General features: G+C 41.3%; 1 protein-coding gene across 1 annotated transcript in view; it reads left to right on the top strand.

Annotated features, from left to right (window-relative positions):
• Positions 1 to 3,365: 3,365 nt before the first annotated feature.
• LOC144892290 (collagen alpha-1(XII) chain-like) overlaps positions 3,366 to 9,553 on the top strand; it is an 89,487-nt gene continuing 83,299 nt past the window's right edge. The window contains exon 1 of the mRNA XM_078778126.1: positions 3,366 to 3,376. The gene's annotated coding sequence lies outside the window, so the exon portion shown is untranslated. The remainder of the gene's footprint in view (positions 3,377 to 9,553) is intronic.

Raw genomic sequence — 9,553 nt, 5'->3', positions numbered from 1 at the left:
TGGGACGGAGTTTAAGATTCCACCTCCTGAGATTTTGTTTATAATGTGAAAGATGAGCAGGTTAGGAGTGGAGAGATTTGTTTCATTTCCCCTATTTTTGTTTGCCAATAAATCTCGATATCTCTCTCTCTCACTCTCTCACTCTCTCACTCTCTCTCTCTCTCTCACTCTCTCTCTCACTCTCTCACTCTCTCACTCTCTCACCCTCTCTCTCTCTTGTAGTAAGCACCCTGATAAAACCGCATCAAGTTATCTGCACGTTTATCATCTTTCCATATCTGCATTTATCATCTTGATTTACAAGTCTCAAAAGTGATGATTAAAAGTAATTGAAAGCGACAATAACAAATGATGTCGATAGGGGCATTTACAAGTGATTTTGAGAGGGGCAATTACATGCACTTGAACATGATGATTGCAGGGATATTGAGATTGACAGACAGCTCAAAGTTAAGAGTGATGATCACAAGTGATGTTTACAAACAAAAGCGATCATGACAAGAAATGTTTTTTTTCACCATTATTCTGGCTTTCTTCCCCTATTCTTCATTTTCAAAATGCAGTTCAGATTCCAGAACTTCTGATGCTGAACTTTTGCTTCATAGTTGTAATAAGGATTTAACTCCCCAATGAGTATGACACAGTTAGTCATTTCACCAACCAGAATACCTCTTCTGTAAACGATATTGCATCCAGCTTTCTGTTTGAGGGTTGTGATCATTGCACTTCATTACCTACCCAACATTTTGTGCTTGGGCCTTCCCATTTGTTCATTTCACTTTGTCCACCAGGATGCTTGCCAAATAAATATTGAACCAAAGTTCCAAAGTTCGTTGTACCTAACCTGATTGTGTGTGTGTGTGTGTGTGTGTGTGTGTGTGTGTGTGTGTGTGTGTGTGTGTGTGTGTGTGTGCACGTGTTAGTTACGTCTATTATTTAATTACTTACTATTGAAATGAGAAACATCGGAGCTTGGTGGAGTGTGGAGCGATCGGAAGAGGAAGGAGTTTTGCTGTGTCGTCACGGCCCAGTGTGCCGTGTAGCGATTCGTGCCATCCAGACCAGTTAAATGCCGGCCGGCAGGAACATTATTTATTTTCACTTTTCTTTTCCCCTTGAGATGTATACGAGTCCGTCTGGAGGCGCCTCCATATAGAATTATACATTTTACCTTACCTATAATTTTTGTTGTCCTGACATTATTATCATTAAATTCATAACTTGTTGCATTTTCAATCCCTTGTGTTCTGTCTTGTTTATCCGTGGTGGGTTAGAGGACGCCCAGTGAACTCCCTAGCTACAGGTAAAGCCTTGCTACCCTCCACCCCTACGCGTGCATAAGAGAAAACACCGCCATAGTTTTAGGTATACGCCCTGGAGTTAAAGCTCGGTCAGCCATCTGTCACTGGGGATCGTAATCCTGGCAACACGACAATCAATGTAAATACGAGTTTGTATATATGTAATTATATATATATATATATATATATATATATATATATATATGTATATATGTATATATGTATATATGTATATATATATATATATATATATATATATATATATATATATATATATATATATATATATATTATATCTCTATATATAAAGGAGGAGTGTCTGTCTGTGTGTGTATGTGTGTGTCTGTCTGAATGTCTGCTTAAAACTCAAGAACTACACATCGGAGAAAAGTTTTGGACACAGATTCGGAATCAGCATAAAATCCCGGTGGTTTTAGGCTACGTTTTATTTTAATATCAATGGTTTAAAAAACCGCGCCAGCTGCAATTCCATGGTGTAGTTTGTGGTGGCGCTAGACGTTCGGGGTGTATTGCAATGGTTTGTCGGGTTTGGCTGTGGGTCCAGAATAGCTCCAATTTCCTTTTGGGCTTCTACGTTTATTTTGAATCTTCTGTTACAACGCCCTTACTTATCTACCTTATATCCCCCCGACGAGGCCTCTACATAATTTCATGTGGCAGAATTTCATGCATTTTGAGTGAAAGAAGTGAGAGTGAGACGAAGTTGAAGGAGGAAGAAGAGGCGCGATCGCTCTGGAGGCCTTGATCGTGAGTGGAAATGGCGGGAATTGCGTTTGTATCGCAAAGTAAAGGATCTGCATTCATTTCTGAACTTGCATTGGTGATTGTTATACATCTGCATTATTTTTCATAAAAAACTTTATGTTGAAACTTGAAGGCTCCAAGCACGGACTATATATATAGCCCTCATTGAGGTAAAAATAAAAGTAAAAATCCTGCTATCGCTTGCCAAGCTAGCCGTTCCCCTCTCCCCCTCCCTCGCCTCCTGCCCCTCCCTCTTTCTCCCCTCTCCTCCTCCCCCTCCCTCCTCTCCTCCCCTCCCCCCACTCCTCCCCCTCCCCCCCCACTCCTCCCCTCCCCCCACCCTCTCCTCCCCCCCACCCTCTCCTCCGCTCCCCCCCACCCTCTCCTCCCCTCCCCCCACCCTCTCCTCCCCTCCCCCCCACCCTCTCCTCCCCCCCCACCCTCTCCTCCCTCCCCCCACCCTCGCCTCCCCTCCCCCCCACCCTCGCCTCCCCTCCCCCCCACCCTCTCCTCCCCTCCCCCCCACCCTCTCCTCCCCTCCCCCCCACCCTCTCCTCCCCTCCACCCTCTCCTCCCCTCCCCCCACCCTCTCCTCCCCTCCCCCCCACCCTCTCCTCCCCTCCCCCCCACCTCTCCTCCCCTCCCCCCATTCCCCTCCCCTCCCCTCCCGTTCCCCTCCCCTTCCTCCTCCCCTCCCTTCCCCCTCCCTCCTCTTCTCCCCTCTCTCCCCCTTCCTCCTCTTATCCCCTCCCCCCCCTCTTCTCCCCCCTCATATCCCCTCCCCCCCTCTTCTCCCCTCCCCCCCTCTTCTCCCCTCCCCCTCTTCTCCCCTCCCCCCCTCTTCCCCCCTCTTCTCCCCTCCCCCCTCTTCTCCCCTCCCCCCCTCTTCTCCCCTCCCCACCCTCTCCTCCCCTCCTCCCCCGTTCCTCCCCCTCCCCATCCTCCTCCCCTCCCTTCCCTCGCCCAGCAATGCCGGGTACTTCCCATGGCCAGCTGTAGGTGGGCTGCTCGAGGGTTGGAAAATGAAGCAATCTTTATGTCTTGGCACCAAGTAAGAAAACATGATATTTGTTATATTACAGACTTGCATTTATATGGAATTTTTTTTTTGTGGGGGTGAACTTACTTTTCAAGATGTCTTAGAACCAAAAGTTCATTGGAATTATGTTGAAATTATTCTAGATTTGTTAATGTGACCTTTAAAAGAGACAAAAACCACATTTGACATTTCGAAACAAACAAATTGATCCTTGAAAGTGATGTAAACTGATATCGAACTTAATTCATGGACAGTACTGCAGCGGAGAGAGGTCTGTACCGTTGGGGGTAGTGGTGGGGGTGGGGAAGGGGGTGATTGAAAATAATGAGAAGGAAGAGCCTTTGGGCAATTGGTTGATGTCTCTTGGTCTGACTGGTATCACCGATCATGCAGGTAGTCATTAGGTATGCCTTTTCTACAGAGATACTCTATAGTCTAAAAGAGGTAACCTATACCTGTACAAAATGTAAAGGTGCTCACCGCTGCTCCCTTATATAGTATGACGAAACTTATTTAGCCGGTTGATTTGAGAATGAACTCGTGGTCTATATAATATGTTGCGGTTATCAGGGTTCACTGAACTTTCATTCTTAGCGAAAGAGCTCATCTCATAGAAACCGGCCTGCTCTGTTTACCCTTGAGAATTCTTCTTTCATTCACATCTCCATCCATGAAAGAATTGGATTGATAGAAATGATCAAGCAATGCACTAAAACTTGTTTCTATACTGAAAGGTAGGGGTACGGTGGGTTAGGTGGAAGGTATAATGAACGAAGGCAGCAATATATCTTCGAGAATGAAGTTCCTGACATAAGGGTCTCTGGGTCTTTTGTAAATCTGTCTCATCGCTTTTGAAGTTACTGTGGGTTATAATTTGGTGCCGAAATAGCATCTGTCGAGAACATGTGGTTGGGTTTCCTTCTGGTGAAACTTTATTTATTATATTGAGTTGCTGCAGTCACGCGTATATATGTGTATATATACAGACTTGGCATTTAATATGGAATATTTTTTTTGTGGGGGTGAACTTACTTTTCAAGATGTCTTAGAACCAAAAGTTCATTGGAATTATGTTGAAATTATTCTAGATTTTGTTAATGTGACCTTTAAAAGAGACAAAAACCACATTTGACATTTCGAAACAAACAAATTGATCCTTGAAAGTGATGTAAACTGATATCGAACTTAATTCATGGACAGTACTGTGTTAAACTTCTGTACGTTTTCCAGATGTATCTCTTTATTTTGCACATTAGCCAAAAAAATTTTTGAACAAAAACAAAAGTTAAATTACGGCTGGGATTACGGACAGTAAAATTACAGTTCAGTACTTCGTGTAACCCCCACGAGCATTCAGGAGAGCACGTACACGTTGAGGCATGCTGTTCATGAGATTTGCCAAGGTTTGGACAGGAATCGCTTGCCATGCAGTGACAATAGCCTGCTGCAATTCACGCACAGAGGTCGGCTGCTGGTCCAAGTGGTCGATTTGATGCGTTAATTCTGCCCACAAGTTCTCTATCGGATTCATATCCGGGGACATGGCAGGCCACTCCATATGCTCTACACCACGGTCAGCAAGAAAGTGTTGGATCATGCGAGCATGATGAGGCCGTGCATTGTCATCTTGGAAGACAAAGTTTCCTCAAAAGGCTGCACGAGCAAATGGAAGCAATGTTTCTTCCAGAATGGCCCTGTACTTGAACTGGTTCAGGTTTCCATTCAGAACAACCAGGTCAGTTTTGCCCCCTGCATGAAAAGCAGCCCAAACGGTCACCCCACCACCTCCAACTTGGACTCTTGGCACTATACAATCTTTGTTGTAGGCTTCATGCACTTGTCTGTGCACTCGGACGCGGCCATCTTGACGATAGACCAGAAATCTAGACTCGACACTGAAGATCACCTGATTCCAGTGTCCTGGCTGCCATTGACGGTGCTCTCTGGCCCACTGCAATCGGCGCTGGTGGTGTTGTTTGGTCAGGCGTGGCTTTCTCAGGGGACGCCTGGCACGATAGCCTGCTTGAACCAGTCGTTGGTTGACTAGCCTTCTGGATACAGGCACATTTGTCAGTTGCTGCCACTCAGCCCTAAGCCGATTAGCTGACTTGGTACGGCCATTGCGGACTAACCGGTGCAGCTGGCGATCATCCCTCCTTGTTGTTCTGCGGGGACGTCCTGGCCTCGGTATTGGAGTAGGGACACCCCTCTGAGCATTTCGTTTCAGGATCTTTGACACCTGACCTTGAGTGATGCCATACTGCCGAGCAATAGCACACTGTTTCATGCCGTAATTTCGTAAAGCCACCACTCCATGACAAACAGCATTGTCGAGTTGACGGACCATCTCCAGAGGAAGCGGCAATAACTTTTGGAGACGAGCAGCAGTTGTTTTCCACTAATACAAAACGCAACAACCCTTGTATCCCCAACTGTGAAGCCAATCAACAAATGCACCTGTCCGTACATTTTGCCACGCCACCTGTGATATAATCCTGTTGTTGACTTCTTGCTGCGACAGACAATCAGTGACATGGTTCTTTTAACAAATAAATCACCAAAGTGTAAAATAAACTCACCAGATTGATATACTGAGTTAAGAAAGTAAACCCAAGTCAAGAAAAAAAAAATATTCCATATTAAATGCCAAGTCTGTATATATATATATATATATATATATGTATATATATATATATATATATATATATATATATATATATATATATATATATATATATATATATATATATATATATATATATATATATATATATATGATATTATCAAGCATTTGTCTGTGTGTTTGTATGTTATTCTTTCCAGGCCAAACTGTAGCACCTGGAGGCCTTAGTCTTTGGGCGTAGGTACTTCAGAACCTGGGCAAGGTTTTAAGGTACAGCTCGTTGGCCTTGACGTCCGTTTTGAGGCCACAGAAGGCCGCTAAAAGTGTATATTGGGATGTGGGTTCTGGCGGTGCTGATGCCGACCCACAGGCAAAAGTTAACCACCATGAGGCCAATAACTCCATCACTTTTCAATGTCAACACATCTAGAAACCACCGCAGGGAAAAGCACCCCCAGCCGTGCAGTGCCAGGTAGCCCTTGCTCTTATTAGTAAAGAAATATACATGTGTGTATGTGTATGTATATATATATATATATATATATATATATACATATATATATATACATCGTGTTTTCTCGAGAGTTTATGACTTGTTACCTCCGCCACCAAAGGAGGATGGATGCCATGTTTTCACCCCTGTCTGTCTGTCTGTCTGTTTGTCTGTCCATTTGTCTGTTTGTCTGTCCATTTGTCTGTCCGTTTGTGATTAAGATATCTCAAAAAGTTGTTGACGGATTCGCACAAAATTTGGCAGAGATGTAGCGTATTTAACAAGGACGAAATGATTCGATTTTGGTGAAGATCCGGTTCTGGCTAGTATAATTCTTTAAGTGATTCTTCACCATTGGGAGATAGGGCCAAACACGATACATAGCAGGATATCTCAAAAAGTTGTGGACGGATTTGGACGAAACTTGGTGGACCAGTTGGGTGTCTAACACGGACAAAATAGATTCGATTTTGGTGAAGATCTGAATGTGGATTCGGATATGAGTTATTTAATTTCTTAAGTGAATTTTCACCATTGGGAGATAAGGCTAAAACCAACATATATAGCAGGATATCTCAAAAAGTTGTGGACGGATTTGGACGAAACTTGTTGGACAGGTTGTGTGTGTGATAAAGAATAATTACTTAAATTTTGGTGAAGATCCGGATCCGGATCAAGCTAGTAGAATTTTTAAGTGATTCTTCACTATTGAGTGATATGACCAAAAATTATACATAGCAGGATATCTCAAAAAGTTGTGGACAGATTTGGACGAATTTTGGTGGACAGGTTGGTTGAGTGTCTGACAAGGACGATTCGATTAGATTTTGGTGAAGATCTGAACATGGATTCGGATATGAAAATTATTTAATTTTTTTTATTGATTCTTCACCATTGAGTGATATGACCAAAAATTATACATAGCAGGATATCTCAAAAAGTTGTGGACGGATTTGGACGACACTTGTTGGACCGGTTGTGTGTATGAAAAGGAATAATACTTTCGATTTTGGTGAAGATCTGAATATGGATTCGGCTACAATAAATATTTAATTTTTAAGTGATTCTTCCCCATTGAGAGCACAGGTGAAAAGTGATATATCATATGTTTAAAAAAGTTATGGACGAGTTATGAATAAACTTGTTGGATGAGTTGGGTAGGTGACAAGAACAAGCCGATTCGATTTTGCTTCAGGTCCGAATCCAGATCCGGCCTATCTGTGGGATACAAAACGTAAACTGTTCACCAGGTGGAGGTATGTTCTCTACCGAGTGCCCTTCTAGAATTAAACATCAATCGACTAACTTGGTTCATTTGAATCGACAAGTATGCGAGGTTACACCAGTTTTTGTGATTGTCACTTGACTTTGGGTTCTGACTACCTCGACTTCATTGTGAAGTGAGTTACAAAGAAAATTAAAGGGTGATTGAGAAACGCATGAGGATAAATGGCTCTCAGGCTTGAAGTACGAACATTTCCCAATACGGGGGCAAATTGAAGATGCATCCTCTCGTTAGAGAGATTTACTAGCTGACGTATGCAATAACGAATTGGCAATGACGCATTAAAAGTGGCTCGGGGGGTTTATGGTTGAGCGTGTATGATGGGAATGCGACGATGAGAAATCCCCTTTGCTGTGGTATTGGGAATTGAGAAGTGAAGGCATGGATTGTTAACCGCAGACGGCTGCAGTGAAAAACGACTCGTGCTCGTCTGACTCCTGCACATTTCCGGCACTGATGGGGGGCGCTCAAAGGAAAATATTTTCTTGAGGGTGTTTTGTAATTCATTTTAAACTGTTTCCCTCGATCTAAGTGTGTTAAACAGATTAAAGGATCCGCACACATCTAACCCACAGCAAACATCATGTGATTAGATCATTATCATCTAAATTCATGAAGGAATCCTTCACATCAATCACAATGTATATATCTAGTATCTATACATATCACAATGTCTACGTTTATGAAATGTGAAATGCGTATTAATTTATATGTAACACTTCAATATTTATTTATATTTATAGATGGTTTCCGATAATGTATATATATATATCTATATATACGCACTGTCTATGCTGTCATTGATGACTCACCAACAAGGGCTGAAACCGATCTGGTGGCTGAGGTGTGCAGCAATGGGATTCTCATGTACTGCTACTTGTGAATGTTTTGCAACTGTACAGGAACTTGGGTAGAGTTTAAAACAGCAAAGGGCTTACTTTCTGTAGCTTTTCTTGGTTGCTTTCTTCAGCTTTTTCTGTCTAGAGGAGCATGGGAGGAGTCAATTTTAATTTATATTCCTAGCTACCTGTAGTAATTGATTAGGTGAGAGCTGGTTTGTTATCCCTCCTCCCCCCAATTTTGGGGAGAGACATGGTTGGGTCTTGCTATATACATTGTTCTTCATCATCACTGCTTGTCCCAAAACTGCTTCCACTTGGCAGTGACACAGGTAAATGCTCAGTAATATATTATTTTAATTATTGTTCCTATATTTGTTAGTATCATCATTATTTTTTATAGATATAACTCATCTTTGCCATTATTGGTATGAACAGTATATTCTAACCGTTATAGCAGTAATATTGCTGTTATTATTTGTGTTATTGTGAACACCCTGTGCATGTGTGCATGTATATATATATATATGTACTGTATATATATGTACTGTATATATATATGTACTGTAATATATATATGTACTGTATATATATATATATATATATACTGTATATATGTACTGTATATATGTACTGTATATATGCACTGTATATATATGCACTGTATATATATATGAACTGTATATATATATATATATGTACTGTATATATATCTGTACTGTATATATATATGTACTGTATATATATATATATATATATATATATATATATATATATATATATATACACATGTATATATATATATATATATATATATATATATATATATATATAATATATATATATATATATATACACATGTATATATATATATATATATATATATATATATATATATATATATATATATATATATATATATATATATATATATATATATATTTATATATATATATTGTTACAGACACGACTTTGATGTTAAGGTGGGCCGAGCGGAATGGCCGTCGTGTCCGCACAAATTACCCGATTGTACCCGAACGTTGACGAAGCCGCGCCACGCTGGCTCAATAAGGAAAAAGAAGACACCCGGCTGGGTTATAATGACAGACACCAATGTTTCGATTCTCAATTATATTCGTAAGGAAAGGTTAGATTACAGGGGCTAGAGGTATATCACAGGAAGACAAGCACTTAGACACACTCTTATA

The sequence above is a fragment of the Myxine glutinosa genome, chromosome 5, assembly GCF_964187855.1.
Source record: "Myxine glutinosa chromosome 5, kmMyxGlut1.1, whole genome shotgun sequence".
NCBI classification, from domain to species: Eukaryota; Metazoa; Chordata; class Myxini; order Myxiniformes; family Myxinidae; genus Myxine; species Myxine glutinosa.
Note: the sequence above shows the minus strand (reverse complement) of the source record. Positions and strands in the feature narration are given on the sequence as shown.